Source organism: Hordeum vulgare, chromosome 5H (genome assembly GCF_904849725.1).
Source record: "Hordeum vulgare subsp. vulgare chromosome 5H, MorexV3_pseudomolecules_assembly, whole genome shotgun sequence".
Classification (NCBI taxonomy): Eukaryota; Viridiplantae; Streptophyta; class Magnoliopsida; order Poales; family Poaceae; genus Hordeum; species Hordeum vulgare.
In genome coordinates, this window is record NC_058522.1 from 50,561,452 (window position 1) to 50,579,242 (window position 17,791).

Sequence of the window (17,791 nt, forward strand, 5' to 3'; positions counted from 1 at the left end):
TTGTGGCCTTTTACTTTCTATTGATTTTCTATTTTGGCCATTTTATTTTTGTACTCATCCCACATGTCATGCTGATCTCAAAATTAGTCCCACACATTAGAAAGTTTACATTTTGTCAAATAAATATCATAACTTGGTCCCCTTGTCAAGTTGCCATTTCATAGGTATTGAAATCACATCGGAAATCAATATTTCAAACAGGCTAGGAAGCAAATGAAATTCGTCCAAACCAACATTAAATTTGTCTATTAAAATTTTACACTACACCACAACCCAGATATGCCTAGTACTGCCTACTATTACAACACATTTGCTAATCTGTGTTGATACGATTCATAGCTTCACACTTGGCTTCGTACTAATAAGGTGTACACAATATCCAACATTAGACAATGATGGATCCAATAGTTTGTAAGCAAGAATTGGCAACAAATTCCATTTACATAAATAGTATGACTAACACTCACCACTATGTGTACATGGAGTTTCTAAAATTTTCTCACTAGCTACGATTTTTTGTTATATAATATAGTGACATGTGCAACTCTAACTAAATAAAAAAGCATCACCAAGATGCTTGCCAGCCCATGCTGAAAATGAGTGTCATTTCGAGAATTATTTCCTGGTTAGAATACAGAAAATGAGTTATTCTGCTTGTGACGCTAATACAATGGAGCACATAAGTATGTTCTCCAAAACTTGGCAGAAAAATAAATCAAATACTACTTGAAAACGACTACGAGAAACTATCATATGCAAGCTAAGAAAGTAATCATCCAGTAGGTCCATATATTAGTTAGGAACATCATAAGAAATTAATCCACACACTTGCATGCAGCACACAGTTTATCCTGTGATAAACTATGCAATTAATATGAGCACATAGTCACATTTACTATTTTCCATGCAAAAGCAAACAAATCTCCTGAACTTGGAATAAGCTAACTTATCACGAAATTGAGGCTTAACCAAGTGTCATAATTTGGCTGCTCAAGTTTATGTTTTCGGAGAAGTAAAAATGTGCTCCTAAATGAACGATGCCAGCCCTCTGGCGGGTCAAAAAATAAGGCGTGTGATTAGTTTACTTCATAATTAAGCACACAATTCGACATGGCATCAAGCAGACGATATAGAAGATTTGTATCTGATCTCCATCAGTACAGCTACACCGTCAGCATGCATTACTCCCTTCAAACAAACCTGAACATCATTATTTAGAATCACAGAGATGAATGCATAGCACAAGAGAAATAGTACGGTAATTTGGTTGGTACCTTGAAGGTGGCCCTTCTCGTGACATGCTTATCCAGCGCGTGGGACCTGGGATAACTTGCCATCCTTGTAGTCGTTCTTCCTGTTGAAGAACCAGTCCGGCACTGAACTAGCGTGGGTTGGCCACCACCGTCATCAGCCGATCCATCTCCTCCGAGGAGAGCTCTCTGGCCCTGAACCCCCACGTGACACAACACACGAAGAGGAGATTGCCAAAATACTATAACTGAGTAAGCACTAAATGATCTGTTTGAGAATTAGGTGTGATTGTCTATTCCTATTGCTAAAATTAAGCTATTCATAAAATACAAGCATAACTGCAAATGAGATTCCAAACTCTTGTTATGCAATACACCCCAAAAATTTCACAACTGTTTAAATCGGACATGTCGCTGAATTAGCCATGATACTAAATCATGCAAACGCTGATCATAACTGTTTAATCCCAGTGCTACGTTCTAAAATAGACGGGGACATCAGCCACATGAACGATGTCGGATTTCACAACACTGACCGAATTCCAAACCTAGACACGGCTAGAGCTCACAAACCATGTCACAGAGATTTAATAGCAAGCAAAATGGAACAGATTGTGGAGGCTACATATATTACATGGTGTTAAAAAGCACAAGCATAATAGCTTCTGTCCAGCTGGTAAACAATACTGATCTGAACTGAATTCGAGATATCTAACTGCTACCATTTTCTTTTATCCGTTTCAAAATGGCATTCTTTCCTATATCCTCGTTTGTTCTGTTCAAAGCCGACAAAGCAGATACACGAATGATAGGAATATCATCCCCAGGGAACTTGTAGAAACTGAGGAGCTCTGCAGAAAAAAGGGAGACGACAAATTTCCTCACAACAGGAACATGATCGACCAACCAAAAACAAAATGGACAACTCAAAAATGATAGCATACCACGAAGCTCCATCTCCAAAAGTTCCAGTAACTCTTCATCCTCAACAGCATCAACTTTGTTCAAGAAACAAACAAGTGATGGCACACCGACCTAAAAAAAGAGGGGGAAATGTCCATCTTCTCAAAACTGCAAAGTGAACATGCTAAAGAGACAAACTGCTGGCAAAGAATAGTGAGAATTTGGAACCTGTCGAGCTAGAAGAATATGCTCCTTTGTTTGTGGCATGGGGCCATCAGGAGATGACATGACAGGAATACCACCATCCATTTGAGCAGCACCGGTGATCATGTTCTAAGTAATCCACAGCAAATTAAAAGCACACAAGCATCAGCGAAGTGTGTGATATGTAGTTAAGGAATCTGAAGGCTTTAGAATGCATGTGCGCGCTAGACATGGTAAGTTGCTATTCTGATATGTAGTATTGTACTCGAAGTTCATCATGTAGGTCAGTCACCCAGATCTTGAATTCAGCATCGAGGGCATTCCATAACTGTTTACAAAATAGTTTCACTAGATCCCTCAACCCATGGCAGTTACCTTGACGTAATCGGCGTGTCCTGGACAGTCCACATGAGCATAGTGCCTCTTAGCGGTCTCATACTCAACATGAGCCTGCACAAAACAACAGAAAAAGAAGCCCATAGAATCAGCACTTGAACTGCAAATGGAGACGAACACAGAACAATAGTATGGCCCAAAATGTGAGCAGCAAGCGCCAAGACCGGACCGTAGATATGGTGATTCCTCTGGCCTTCTCCTCCGGGGCCTTGTCGATCTCGTCAAATGCCACCGCCTTGGCGCTCCCAGCCTCCGACAACACCTGCGAAAAAGACTCACTCATTCAGAATTCAGATCACATCTACAGACGGCGAGCCATTCAAATTCCGACCAGCTCGAGGCAAGAGCGGGCCTGATCTGACCTTGGTGATGGCGGCAGTGAGCGTGGTCTTGCCGTGGTGATGTGGCCCATGGTGCCGACGTTGACGTGGGGCTTCCTGCGACACAGATTCAATCAAACTCCAAACAACGGAACGGGGGAGGGGGCGGGGGAACACCGGACCTGAGGGGAGGGGGCACTCGCGTGCGGGTGAAGGTGGCCATGGACCTCGCCAGAGGCCCGCGACTGACGGTGATGGGGGTGGCATCTGGGCCCCACGGCCGCGGCGACGTCGGGGAGCGCGACGGGGCCGGGATCACGGCGGCGCGGATGGCCGGGTAGGCTTTAGGAGGAGGAGAGCGGAGGAGGGAGGGGAGGTCGCGGCGGCGGGGTGACGTGAGCGAGGGGAGGGAGGGCCGGCGTGGTCGGCGGTGGCGCTGTGCGTGAGGGGAGGGAACGTGGGAGAGAGAGCTTCCCCCTCCTGGATGGGTTGGCAGCGTGGGGTGGACTGGGAGTGAAGCTGTGGGTGCATTTAGGGTTAGATGGGGGTTAAATACCCCCCGGTTAGGTGGGCTGGCTGGGGCCGGCCGAGTTTGGGCCAAGAGGGGTTTCTTTTCCCTTTTTATTATTTGTTTAAGTTTTTATTTCATTATTTAACAGATTATTTTATTTTAGCATAATAAAACCCCTTAAAATTAAAAATGTCTAAAGTAAAATTCTCCTAGGTAATATCCGACACACCCGAACATTTTTATTTTGACATTCAAAAACTTTTATCGCCTAACTTTATTTTTAAATTTTAACATGGTTGGAAACATCTACGATTTAAAATATTAGTTTCTAAGTGCTAAAAATAAGTAGATTTTGTGAATCAACTATAAAAATATTATGCAAAAGGGCATCATTGAAATATTCACTCAACTTAGACGACATTTTATGTATGATCACCAAGTTGTATGCATTTCCGACCTTTCTAGCTATTTTTGATCATTTACACATCGACATGGTTTGACTTTAAAAAAACCTAATACACCTTATATTTTAGAATGGAGGGAGTAGTTTCTACCTGCTAAAAATAAGTAGATTTTGTGAATCGGCTATAAAAAATATTGTGCAAAATGGCATCACTGAAATATTCACTCAACTTAGACTACATTTTATGTATGATCACCGAGTTGTATGCATTCCTATCTACTACTTCCTTCACAAAGAAGTTAGCTGAACACAAACTTTGGAAATTTGCTGAGAAAGATTTACTAGGCAAATCGTTACGAAAGTTTTCATGAGGCAATGATTTGGATAGGAAAGAGTTCCCAAGAAAAATGAGGGTAATCAAAGAAATAGAAATAGCACTTCCTTCACAAAGTGCTATGCTGAACAGAATAGGAAAATGAATATTGCTGAATTATTTTTGAACTATGGAAGGAAAGGTTTTCACATATTTTAGGAATATATGATCCAAAGTATTTATGAGAATATTTCGAGAATTTTTGAAATGAGAGAATAGTAGGTTGCTTCACAAATTAGGATGAGGTGGGATAGAACGGACCCACGAGTGACATGTCAACATAGTTAGAACAAGTTACGATATTTTTATAATCGTCGTAAAAGTTATGACGATCTCATCGTATACGGTTACGACGTTTTTGACTCACATCGTCATAATTTATATGTAGATTTGATCCCCTCCAACAACTTACGACAATTTCGGAAGAAATTGTCATAGATTTATGACGAATTCATCAACGACATTTTAAAAAACATCATGTATGAGCATATTTCTTGTAGTGACTATTGAAGTAGAACATGCTACTATGCCTGAATTGCTTGTTATGCCTGAGCGCTATGTTATGGAGGGAGAGATAGCCGAGGTCTTTCTTGTGTGTATGGATAGCTATGATGTTGAGAAATTACTGCGCAAGTGGAAAGAAAAATCTCTGAACGCTAGGATGAAATACGACCAGAAGTTTAATACTTCGCCTATCTTTGTGACCGATAAGGATTATGAATTCTCTGTCGACCCTAAGTTAATCACTCTGGTCGAATATGATCCTTTTCACGGTTATGAGTCTGAAACGGTTGTAGCCCATCTTACCAAACTGCATGATATAGCCACCCTATTCACTAGTGAGGAACACTACTATATCCTCAAGCTGTTTCCTTTCTCGCTAAAGGATGATGCTAAGACCTAGTTCACTTCTCTTGCTCCTCGTTGTGTGCGTAGCCCCCAGGATATGGTCTACTACTTCTCTGAAAAAAAATTCCCTGCCCATAAGAAGCAAGCTGCCTTGCAGGAAATATACAACTTTGCTCAAGTTGAAGAAGAGAGTCTCCCACAAGCTTGGGGGAGGCTCATCCAGCTACTGAATGCTTTCCCTGATCACCCTCTTGAGAAGAATGAAATACTTGATATCTTCGATAATGGACTTACCGATGCTTCCAAAGACCACATAGATAGTTGTGTTGGTTGTGTTTTTAGGGAACGAACCATAGAACAAGCTAAGATTCTACTGAATAACATCTTGTGCAATGAGAATGCTTGGACTATTCCTGAACCACCCCCTAAGCCAACTCCGAAGAAAAGAGGTATTCTATTCCTCAGTCCTGAAGATATGCAAGAACCCAAGAAATCTATACGAGAGACAGGCATTAAATCTGAAGATGTCAAAAATCTACCACCTATCAAAGAGATCCATGGTCGTGATAACCCGAGACAGGTAGTCGAAGTAAACTCTCTGCGTAGGTTTGATGAGAATGATATTCCTTTTGATAAACCTGCTAGCTTATGCATGGATGAATTTGATAACTTTGTTGCCAAACAACAGAGTTTCAATGATTATGTTAGCAGACAATTGGAACAAAATGCTCGTATTCTTAGTCATTTAAGTGCTTGTGGGGACAGAAATGTCAATGATCTTAAGCTTCTGAGTAAACATGCCTCTATGGTTACTACTCACGTAGAACAAGTACTTAAAGCTCAAAATGACTTGCTCAATGAGTTGCATGATAATTCTGTTAGAGTCGTCACTAGAGGCGGTAGATTGACCCAGGAACCTTTGTATCCTGAGGGTCATCCGAAGAGAATTGAACAAGATTCTCAAGGAGTTAGCACTGATGCACCTAATCATCCTTGAAAGAAGAAGAAAGATGATAGGAACCTGCACGCTAGCAACCCTGTTGCTGCTACCCCTGAGAGTCCAAACGATGCCTCTGTTTCTGATGCTGAAACACAATTTGGTGATGAACATGAGCGTAATGATAATATCAATAGTGATGTTCATGTTGATGCTCAACCTAGCAACGATAAGGATATGGAGATTGAACCTGTTGATCTTGATAACCCACAGCCTAAGACTACGAGATACGATAAGAATGACATCGCTGCTAGGAAGCATGGTAAAGAAAGGGAACCATGGGTTCAGAAACCCATGCCCTTTCCTCCCAAACCATCCAATAAAAAGGATGATGAGGATTTTGAGCGCTTTGTTGTAATGATCAGACATGTATTTCTGCAAATGCGTTTAACAGATATGCTCAAAATGTCTCTGTATGCTAAGTACATGAAAGATATTGTGACTAATAAGAGGAGGATACCAGAGGTTAAGATTTCCACCATGCTTGCTAACTATACCAGAGGTTAAGATTTCCACCATGCTTACTAGATAAGTTGACACCCACTGAAATCTCTCTGCAAAAGGCCGACAAATCAACTGCTTTCCCTATCGGCATTTGCGAGGATGTGCCTGTTATGGTTGCTAACGTCACTATCTTAACAGACTTTGTTATCTTGGATATTCCCAAGGATGATGCCATGGCAGTCATCCTCGGAAGACCCTTTTTAAACACCGCAGGGGCTGTTATAGATTGCAACAAAGGCAATGTCACTTTCCATGTCAACGGTAATGAGCATACGGTGCACTTTTCGAAGAAACAATATCGAGTACACTACATCAATGCTATCGAAAAAAATTCATCGATTCTTATTGGGTGCTTTGAATGCCCTATACCTCGTGTCAAGATGAAGTATGATTTTCTTGTTGGTGAGATACATATCCCCATTGAGGTGACCTAGTGACTATTCGAAAATTCTCCGTTCTCTTTTGCGATTCGAAATGGTTTGTCGAGGAGACTTGATAAACCTCATTGACGGATTTTCTTTCGACGACCATGAGTTGGATGAAACGAGGTGTCACAAATCTCTGTTCCAAGCTTTCACCTTAGGTTTCTCAGAAGAAAAATGATAGATTTAGTTTAGTTTTCCCTGTTTTCTGTTTTAGCGGCCCGTGGAAAAGTACCCCGAAAGTAAAAGTTCTCGGATCGTCCTGAAAATCAAGTATGATTTTTTCTGGAATTTTTGAAAAATACTGAGACGAAGAGCTTGTGTGGGGGCTGTACCCGTGGGCCACAAGCCCTGATGGCGCGGGCACCCCCTGGCCGCACCACCTAGGCTTGTGGGGCCCATAGGCACCCCCTCCACTCATTCTTGCTCTCATCTGGTTCTCCTACCTCCAGAAAAAATTGTCTCGCAGCTCAAACCCGTGTTCTTGCTCCTCTTGCTGGGATTTTCGATCTCTTTGCTCAAATCACCATTGGTAAGTAACTCCTCCATTGGTCCAATTAGTTTTTGCTCTAGTGCCTTATACTCCGCGTATTTTTGCTGCCTTGGTGACCATGTTCTTGAGCTTTGCATGCAAATTCTAGCTAGTCCCAAGTGGTTTTGATGCGTAATATGGCCTCTAGGCACTTGTGGGAGTAGTTTCTACTAGTTTAGTTGAGCCTTGTTCACTTTTCCTTTCGGTCACTGAAAATTTCAGAAAAGGAAGTTGTTCAGGAGAAACTTTCATGGTGGTTCCTCAAGCAAGAGAGGTCCCCGTCTTCCGATTCGGGAGCCTGATCCTTACCAACCAAGGGACGCGCAGGTACAACCATGTGAATGGTCTTCTGATGAATTTATGATTGAGGCAGGTTTCAAAGATGAGTTTGATGCACTTGTTCGCAACATCGGACTGAAAGAATTCATCTCCGATAAATGTGAACAGTATGTTGCTCTCACTGCCTCTTTTGTTCGTAGATTCAAATTTTCAGCTGGCCGTGACACATCGGTACTGTTTGATCTCTATGACAAATCATATACCATGGATTTCGAGGATTTCAATAGAATTTGCAAAATACCTATTTGGGGTAGCCTCAATGATCCTCCTAAATGTTCGCTTAGAGATTTTTGCTCTGGTATTACTGTTGGAGAAACTAGAGACATTACGCAAGCTACCATGGGGAGTATTCATTTTCCTGCCTTGCATTACTTTGCCCTCTTCATAGGCAGATGCATTAATGGCGAGATTGAGCATTGTCACCTCTGCGCACCCGACGTTAGTATCCTTAAGAGCGCAGTGATGGGTGACAAGAGTTTCAACATGGGAGCTATAATAGCAAGGGGGCTGAATAAGAATGCTAATGAAGGGGATTTCTTTGGTGGGATCTATTCCACTCGCATAGCAAATTTTCTTGGAGTACCCATCTGCGAAGGAGATCCCCCGCTCCATACAGCTTTCCTTGACCAAGTCGCTTCGGCACGCTGCCAGTTCCTTGAGAGGGATGATGAATCCGTCCTATACTGTTTGATATTTAACCCGCAGCGTGTTTTCCATATTACCCTTCCTGCTCCTGTCTTCTTTGACTTTCAGGTTGCTTGTCTCCGTGACGAAACTATTCAGGCAGTGGGTGCAGCGGTCCCGTATAACCCCCATTATGATTTCGGGTTTCGCCAGGACCATCCTTGGGAGTAGACCAACTTAGGCCAAAAGCCTAAGCTTGGGGGAGTACGTGTTCTCACCGACTTTACATTCTTGCTTATGCTTTCACTTTGTTAGCCGGTGTTCACACTTTGCCACTGTATCATCCATGCTAGTTTATTTTCTTTTTCTCGTTTTCTTTTCGTGTGTCTGTCTAGTTTGAAGAAAACCCAAAAAGATTTTCTTTTCTTCTTTTGCTTGTTGGGAGCTTTTCTGTGTAGATAGTTTTCTTTTTTTCTTTGGGTCAAGGTAGAAGACCATGGTTACAATGTTTAGTGGCTCTTGCATGCATAACTGATTAGCTTTCAAAGAGCCATATTACTTTGTCTTCTCCTTTGTGTTTGCCTGCACATTCGATCGTGCAAGTGGAAGGCAATAATGACGGTATATGATGAAGTGACTGAGCCTGGAAAAGCTGGTATGAACTTGATCTATTTTGTTTCTGTAAATATGACTAGCTCATCATGCCTAATTCAGCTTTGTTGTGAGAGAAACATGTTTGCAATGACAACTTAGGTATCATAGTTTCTTATGCCATGCTTACTTAGCTAGGAGCTTATAATGGTTTGTCTTGGATGCCCACATGAATTTTGAGATGACTATGACGTAGTATAATAGGATGGTATCCTCCTTTGAATGTTTCAAGTGGCTTGACTTGGCGCATTTTCACACATGTAGTTGAAACAAAATCAACATAGCCTCTATGATATTCATGTTCATGGTGATTTATGTCATACTCATGCTTGCACTCAATGCTAGTTAATCTCAATGCATTTTGATCACTGTTGTCGCTCTCTAATTGGTCGCTTCCCAGTCTTTTGCTAGCCTTCACTTGTACTAAGCGGGAATACTGCTTGTGCATCCACTTCCATAAACCCGAAGTTCTTCCATATGAGTCCACCATACCTACCTATGTGTGGTATCTACGTGTTGTTCCAAATAAATTTGCATGTGCCACTCTCTAAACCTTCAAGAAATAATCTATTTTGCATGCCCGAACCGCTCATGTGGTGACAAGGGGCTATTGGTATCTTCCATGCTAGGCGTGTTATCCTCGATATCTGTTTGTTCACTATCATTCACGAGAGAGGGGCCGGTAATTGGAATTCCCAGTTCCATGCTCAAATCGAAAAGATAATTGCAAACAAAACTCCCCCATGATTGATGTTGGTATGGACGGTACCCGAGGAATCGGCTACCGTGGAGTCTGATTGATTAGTGGTGGGAGAGTCAAAACTTTACTTTTCTGTTTGGGAGCCGCCTATACAATGTGTAGCATGGAAGATGTTGAGAACTTTTAGTCATTGCGTTGAGAATGAAAGCATGCCACCCAAAATTATTATCTCTGTTTTAAAAGCTTGAGCTCTGGCACCTCTGCAAATCAATGCTTCCCTCTGCGAAGGGACTGTCTATTTATGTTCTTGTTGAGTCATCCTCCTCTTACAAAAGCACCAATTAGAGAGCACCTCTATCATTTTTATGCTTTGCTTTTAGCTGTGTTGAGTATGACTGTGACTGGATCTTCATTGCCTTGAATTACAATGTTTAGTCAGCCCTTGGTCTTTGAAGGTGCTCTGCATTTATGTTTTGCGGTCTCAGAAAGAGCTAGCAAGTGTGGACATTCGAGGCTTATTATTATTTGCTCGCTAGTTGATTATGCCATTGATATGAGTTTACGTGAGACCTAGATGTCATTTTCTTATGTGGTTTGCTTGTGATCTTGCTGAAATTCCGGTTATGAGTTAGACATAGTTGCAACAACAAGATCAAACAGATTTTGTCAAAGTTTTTCTTTTGTCTCTTTCAGTTTGTCAACTGAATTGCTTGAGGACAAGCAAGGCTTTAAGCTTGGGGGAGTTGATACGTCTCTGTCATGTCTACTTTTCCGAACTCTTTTGCCCTTGTTTTGGACTCTAATTTGCATGATTTGAATGGAACTAACCCGGACTAACGCTGTTATCACCAGAATTCCCATGGTGTTGTTTTTCTCCAGAAATAAAAGTTCTCAGAATGACCTGAAAATTTACGGAGATTTTTTCTGGAATTAATGAAAAATACCTGCGCAAAGATCCACCAGAGGAGGTGAGACAGTGGGCCACAAGCCCAGGGGCCGCGGCCACCCCCCTGGGCGCGCCGTCAGGGCTTGTGGGGCCCACGAGGCTCCACCGCCTCCAATCTCAGCTCTATATATTCCGTTTCGCCTGGAAAAAAAATCAGGGATAAGGATTCATCGCGTTTTACGATACGGAGGCGCCGCCACCTCCTATTCTTCATCTGGAGGGCATATCTGGAGTCCGTTCTGGGCTCCGGAGAGGGGAAATTGTCGCCATCGTCATCATCAACCTTCCTCCATCGACAATTCCATGATGCTCTTCAACGTTCGTGAGTAGTCTCATCATAGGCTTGCTGGACGGTGATGAGTTGGATGAGATCTATCATGTAATCGATTTAGTTTTCACGGGGATTGATCCCTAGTATCCACTATGTTCTGAGATTGATGTTGCTACTACTTTGCCATGCTTAATGCTTGTCACTAGGGCCCGAGTGCCATGATTTCAGATCTGAACCTATTATGTTGTCGCCAATATATGTGTGTTTTAGATCCTATCTTGCAAGATGTAGTCACCTACTATGTGTTATGACCCGGCAACCCCGGAGTGACAATAGCCGGAACCACTCCCGGAGATGACCATAGTATGAGGAGTCCATGTATTCACCAAGTGTAAATGCGTTGGTCCAGTTCTTTATTAAAAGGAGAACCTTAATATCCCGTAGTTTCCATTCGGACCCTGCTGCCATGGGAGGGATGGACAATAGATGTCATGCAAGTTCTTTTCCCTAAGCACGTATGACTACAACCGGAATACATGCCTACATTAGATTGACGAACGGGAGCTAGTTACATATCTCTCCATGTTATAGCTATTACATGATGAATCACATCTGCCATACTCATCCATCACCGATCCACTGCCTACGAGTCTTCTACTACTAGTCCTTGATACATTTACTTGCTGCTGTTGTCACTACTACTGTTACTTGCTACTGCTGTCACTACTGCCGTTCCTTGCTACTGCTATCACTACTGTTGTTACTTGCTACTTTGCTGTTACCTGTTGCAAGACTTTTCTGGAGCCGTAGTCGGGAAAGCATTATTCTCAAGAATAGTTCCCCGTCAACGTGCTATTTACTGGCGCCATTGATACAACAAGTTAGGAATAGTCTGCCATGAACAGATCCTTTTCTGGCACCGTTGCTATCATACCACTTTGCTACTGATACTTTGCTTGCAGACACTAATCTTTCAGGTGTGGTTGAATTGACAACTCAGCTGCTAATACTTGAAAATATTCTTTCGCTTCCCCTTGTGTCGAATCAATAAATTTGGGTTGAATACTCTACCCTCGAAAACTGTTGCGATCCCCTACACTTGTGGGTTATCAATTCGCAGCTAAGCGCCCGAGTGAGAGGATCGCTCACCACTCGGAGTATTTTTTAACTTAGACGATTGATTCGCAGCTAAGCCCCTGAGTGAGAGGATTGCTCATCACTCGGAGTATTTTTTTAACTTAGGCGATTGATTTGCAGCTAACCCGCCGAGTGAGAGGATCGCTCACCACTTGGAGTATTTTTAACTTAGGCGATTGATTCGCAGCTAAGCCCCCGAGTGAGAGGATTGCTCGTCACTCGGAGTATGTTTTGACACTTTGGCAAAATCTTGTTCATAGCTAAGCCCCCGAGTGAGAGGATTGCTTGCCACTCGAAATATTTCTGAATTTGAGATTGCACAACCGGAATCGGCGAAGACTGTGGGAGTCATAACTTTGATAAGAACATTGTCTAGTAAACTCTTATTACATCAAATCATACACTTGTCAAGGGTAAAATCATCGCAGCAAATCTGCATTCCATGCGCGTGATTCGTCGATTCTCTTCTTGAGATTAAAGAGGTGGTAGGCTCCATTATTCAGCACCTTGGTAATGATGAAAGGTCCTTCCCATGCGGGGGCGAGCTTGTGTGGCCATTGCTGATCCACTCGGAGCACCAGATCGCCTTCGTGAAATGATTGAATCCTAACATGTCTCTCATGGAAACGGCGCAAATCCTGTTGGTAGACTATCGACCTAAGCAAAGCCAGTTCGCGTTCTTCTTCCAGAAGGTCTATGCCATCCCGTCGCACTTGTTCAGCTTCAGCCTCAGAATAAAGTTCCACTCAGGGAGAATTGTCGAGGAAGTCAATTGGTAAAACAGCTTCGGCTCCATAAACCAAGAAGAAAGGAGTGCGTCCAGTCGACCGGTTGGGTGTCGTCCTCAAGGCCCACAGAACTGATGGTAGTTCAGTAACCCAAGCTCCGGCTGCATTCTCCAAGTCTCGCATGAGTCGAGGCTTTAACCCTTGAAGGATAAGTTCATTAGCTCGCTCAGCTTGACAATTAGTTTGGGGGTGCGCGACAGATGCGTAATCAACCCGAGTACCTTGGGCGGAGCAAAACTATCTGAATTCTTCTGAGTCGAAGATAGAGCCATTGTGTGTGATAATACTGTGGGGAACTCCATACCGGAATGTTATTTCTTTTATGAACTTGATAGCAGTGCGAGAATCCAACTTTTTTTACAGGTTTGGCTTCGATCCACTTGGTGAACTTATCGACTACCACAAGCAAATGATTGAATTCACTCTGGCCTATTTGGAGAGGACCAACCATATCCAAACCCCACATAGCGAATGGCTAGATGAGTGGAATAGTCTTCAGAGTAGAAATGGGTTTATGTGAGAAATTGGAGTAAAACTGGCATCCTTCACAGCGATCCACGATTTCCTTGGCCATCTCATTAGCATGTGGCCAGAAAAACCCAGCTCGGTATGCTTTGGCAACAATTGTTCGAGAGTATGCATGATGACCACAGGTCCCTGAGTGGATTTCATCTAGAATCAATCGACCTTCTTCAGGAGAGATGCACCGCTGAGCTACACTAGTCACACTTTCTCTGAAAATGCGCCTGTTCATTACAGTAAACGCTTTAGATCTGCGGACAATCTGTCGGGCTTCAACCTCATCTTGTGGGAGTTCTTGTCTCAATATATATGCAATGTATGGAACTGTCCAATCGGGCGTAATGACTAGAATCTCCATGACCCGATCAATAACTGATGGAACATCATCCTCAGTCGGGTTGGAAGTGCATATCGCTTGTGGGGGCTCTTTAGTGAAGGGATCTTCGTGTACTGAAGGAGAATATAAGTGTTCCATAAACACGTTGCTGGGTACAGGTTTCCAAGTGGACCCCATCTTGGCTAGGTCGTCAGCTACTTGATTTTTCACTTGGGGAATATGATGAAGTTCCAAACCTTCAAACTTCTTCTCCAGCTTTCTTACTGCATTGCAATACCCGGTCATGGCAGGGTTACTGACATCCCATTCCTTCATCACTAGATTGACCACCAAATCCGAGTCACCGTATACCATGAGGCGTCAGACGCCGAGTGAGATAGCCATACGCAGCCTGTAGAGGAGTGCCTCATATTCAGCTTCCTTATTGGAGGAATCAAAGTTAATTTGGAGAATATAGCTGAGCTTGTCACCTTTTGGAGATACCAAAACCACGCCGGCACCAGACCCGTTCAACATTTTAGAACCATCAAAGAACATGGTCTAGTGAGGCCAGTGAATTTGAGTCGGCTGTTGCTGTTCTTTGCTTCAAATTTGATATCAAAGTATAAGAGTTCAATGGCCCATGAAATCAGCAAGCACTTGAGACTTGATTCCCTTCTTTTCTTCAAATTTGATATCGAAGTATAAGAGTTCAATGGCCCATTTGGCTACTCGACCAACCTCATCTTAGTTGTTGAGGATCTCAGACAACCGAGCATCACTGACGACTGACATCGAGTGATCTTGGAAGTAGTGTGCCACCTTCTTTGCTGATAGATATATGCCATAGAGGAGCTTCTGATAATGGGGGTACCTTTGCTTCGAAGGAGTCAACACTTCAGAAATAGAGTATACAGGATGTTGGACTTTGTAAGCTTTGCCCTCTTCTTCACTCTCAACAGTTAGAACTGTGCTGACGACTTGATTTGTAGCTACGATGTATAATTAAGAGGAGGGGTTCTTTGCTATGCGGAGAAGCAAGCACCGGGTGGGTGGAAAGCAGGTCTTTTAGCTCGACAAATGTTTCTTCTGCTTCATCAGTCCACTCGAACACATCGTACTGCTTCATGAGTTGGTACAAAGGCAATGCCTTCTCACCGAGACAAGAAATGAACCGACACAACGCCGCCAAGCAGCCTGTGAGCCTCCGAACATCGTGCACATGCACATGGCTTTTCATTCGGACGATGGCACCGATCTTCTCGGGGTTGACATCGATCCCACGTTCGGAAATGAGCAAACCAAGTAACTTGCCGCCAGGAACTCCAAAAGTGCACTTAGCTGAATTCAACTTGATATCATATTTTCTCAGATTGTCGAATGTTTCTGCCATGTTAGTCAGCAGGTCGGAACGTTTGTGAGACTTGACTACAATATCATCCATATAGGCTTCGACATTCGGACTGATTTGATCAACCAGGAACTTCTGAATCATACGCATGAAAGTAGCACCGACATTTTTCAAACCAAAAGGCATGGTGATATAGCCAAAACACCCGAAAGGGGTGATGAAGGCCGTTTTTTATTTCATCTAGACCAAACAGACGGATCTGATGGTAGCCAGAGTATGCATCATTAAAGGATAAACACTCACACCCCACAATCGAGTCGATAATTTGATCGATGCGGGGGAGTGGAAAGTGAACTTTCGGGCACACCTTATTGATATTCTTGAAATCGATACACATACGAAGGGCTTGTCCTTCTTGGGGACCATGACGACGTTTGCGAGCCACTCAGAGTGGTAAACCACCAAGAGTCGAGCCACCTCCTTGCTGATTGCTTTCCGTTTATGTGCTGCAAACCGACGCAAATGCTCTTTAACAGGCTTTGCCTTTGGATCCACTCTCAGTCGATGCTCAGCCAGTTCCCTAGGCACACCCGACATGTTAGCAGGCTTCCATGGAAAGATATCCCAGTTCTCATGGAGGAACTGGATGAGCTTGGCTTCCTATTTGTTGTCGAGTGTTGTTGAGATGTTGGTCGGGGGAGAACCAGGATATGTGGGGTGGATGCTCACTTTTTTGACTTCACCTGCCGACTGAAAAGCAGACTCGGAAGCGGTCTTCTTAGAGCGCATCAGGTCGGTATGATCAGTGGTGTTCCGGTATCCTTCCAGCTCAACCACAACCATCTGTTGATCGGCGATCTTGGAGCCTTGTTGCAAGCACTCTTTAGCTATCTGTCGATTGCCTGTGACTGTGATGACGCCCTTGGGCCCTGGCATCTTCATCTTGAGGTACACGTAACATGGGCATGCCATGACACGCGCATAAGTTGGGCGACCAAGGATAACATGGTAGGCCCTCTGAAAATCTACAACTTCGAACGTTAGCTTCTCCTTGCGAATGTTCTTGTTTGTGCCGAATACCACATCCAGCGCAATCTAGACGAGTGACTTGGACTTTTTCCTAGGGATGACCCCATGGAACTGCATATTGCTTTCACTCAGTCGGGACATCGGAATGCCCATTACCTTAGGGGTATCTGCATACCAAATATTTAAACCACTCCTTCCATCCATCAAAACCTTGCGAAGACGAATGCCTCCCACATCTGGGTCTACCACCAAAGCTTGTCGAACAGGGGTAGCGACGTGAGCAGGATGATCCGAGTGATCAAAACGTTATGGGAGTATGAGACTACTTGAGGTATGACGGGGTGGTCGGAACTGCCAGGTTGACCTCTCTCTTTATGACCTTCAACCGACTTTTTCTCTCTACATCAGCAAAAATCATGAGAGTAGCGTTGACCTGTGGGAAATCTTATTTATCTTCTACATCCTCCTTCTCAGGAGTCTTCTTACTTGACGGATTATCTTTGAACTATTGGATCAACAGTCTGCACTGACGAGTAGTGTGTTTGGGCAATCTCAGATCGCCGTCTTCATCTTTCTTCGTTTGGATTGTACAAGGTAAATCAAGGACATCTGACTGATTGTTTGACTTTTTGGGAGGGAATTTCTCTTTGGGCTTTTCCTTTGACTTTCCTTGTGTAGCCAGGGCAGCTGCTTCGGCTGGAGCGGAACCATCAGCCTTACGTTTCTGTTTCTTATTGGAATTGCCGCCAACGTCATTGTCGACTCCTTTTCCTTTGCTGCTGCGGAGGCGGTCTTCTGCTTCACCATTGGCGTATCGGGCGACAATCTCCATCATATTGCTCATGGACATGTCAGCTGTCCAAGCAAACTTTAGATACAATTCTCTGTACCTGACACCAGCCTTGAAAGCGCAGACTGCCTGGTACTCAGAAACGTTTTCCATCGTGTGATGAAGGGTGGTCCAATGCTGGATATAATCTCTCAAAGACTCACTCAGCTTTTGCACGCAATACTGCAACTCCGTCAAACCAGGAGGGTACTTGCAGGTTCCCTCGAATGTTTTGATGAACACTTGGGCGAGATCTTCCCGACAATAGAACCTGGAAGGAGCCAACTGATTCAGCCACGCCCTGGGCGAACCATCCAACATCAGAGACAAATGCTTCATGGCAACATTGTCGTTACCTCCGCCAATCTGCACTACCACTCGGTAGTCATCGAGCCAAGTTTGAGGCTTAGATTCTCCTGTAATTTTACTTATTCCAGCCGCCAACCTGAAGTTGGGGGAATATTAGGAGAACGAATTGCCCTAGTCAAACACTCGAGGCCGGAGACCACAGTGCCGCTTCTACTCGGACGATCTTTGTGAAAACCATATCTGTGAGCTCTGCTGGTGTCAATCCGCCCTTGTGCCAGTACATTCCTCGCATCAAACCCAGGACCCCACTCATCA

General features: G+C 43.6%; 1 pseudogene; it reads right to left on the bottom strand.

Moving 5' to 3' along the window:
- Positions 1-1,961: 1,961 nt before the first annotated feature.
- On the bottom strand, positions 1,962-17,281 carry LOC123396303 (annotated as a pseudogene).
- Between the last annotated feature and the right edge of the window lie 510 nt (positions 17,282-17,791).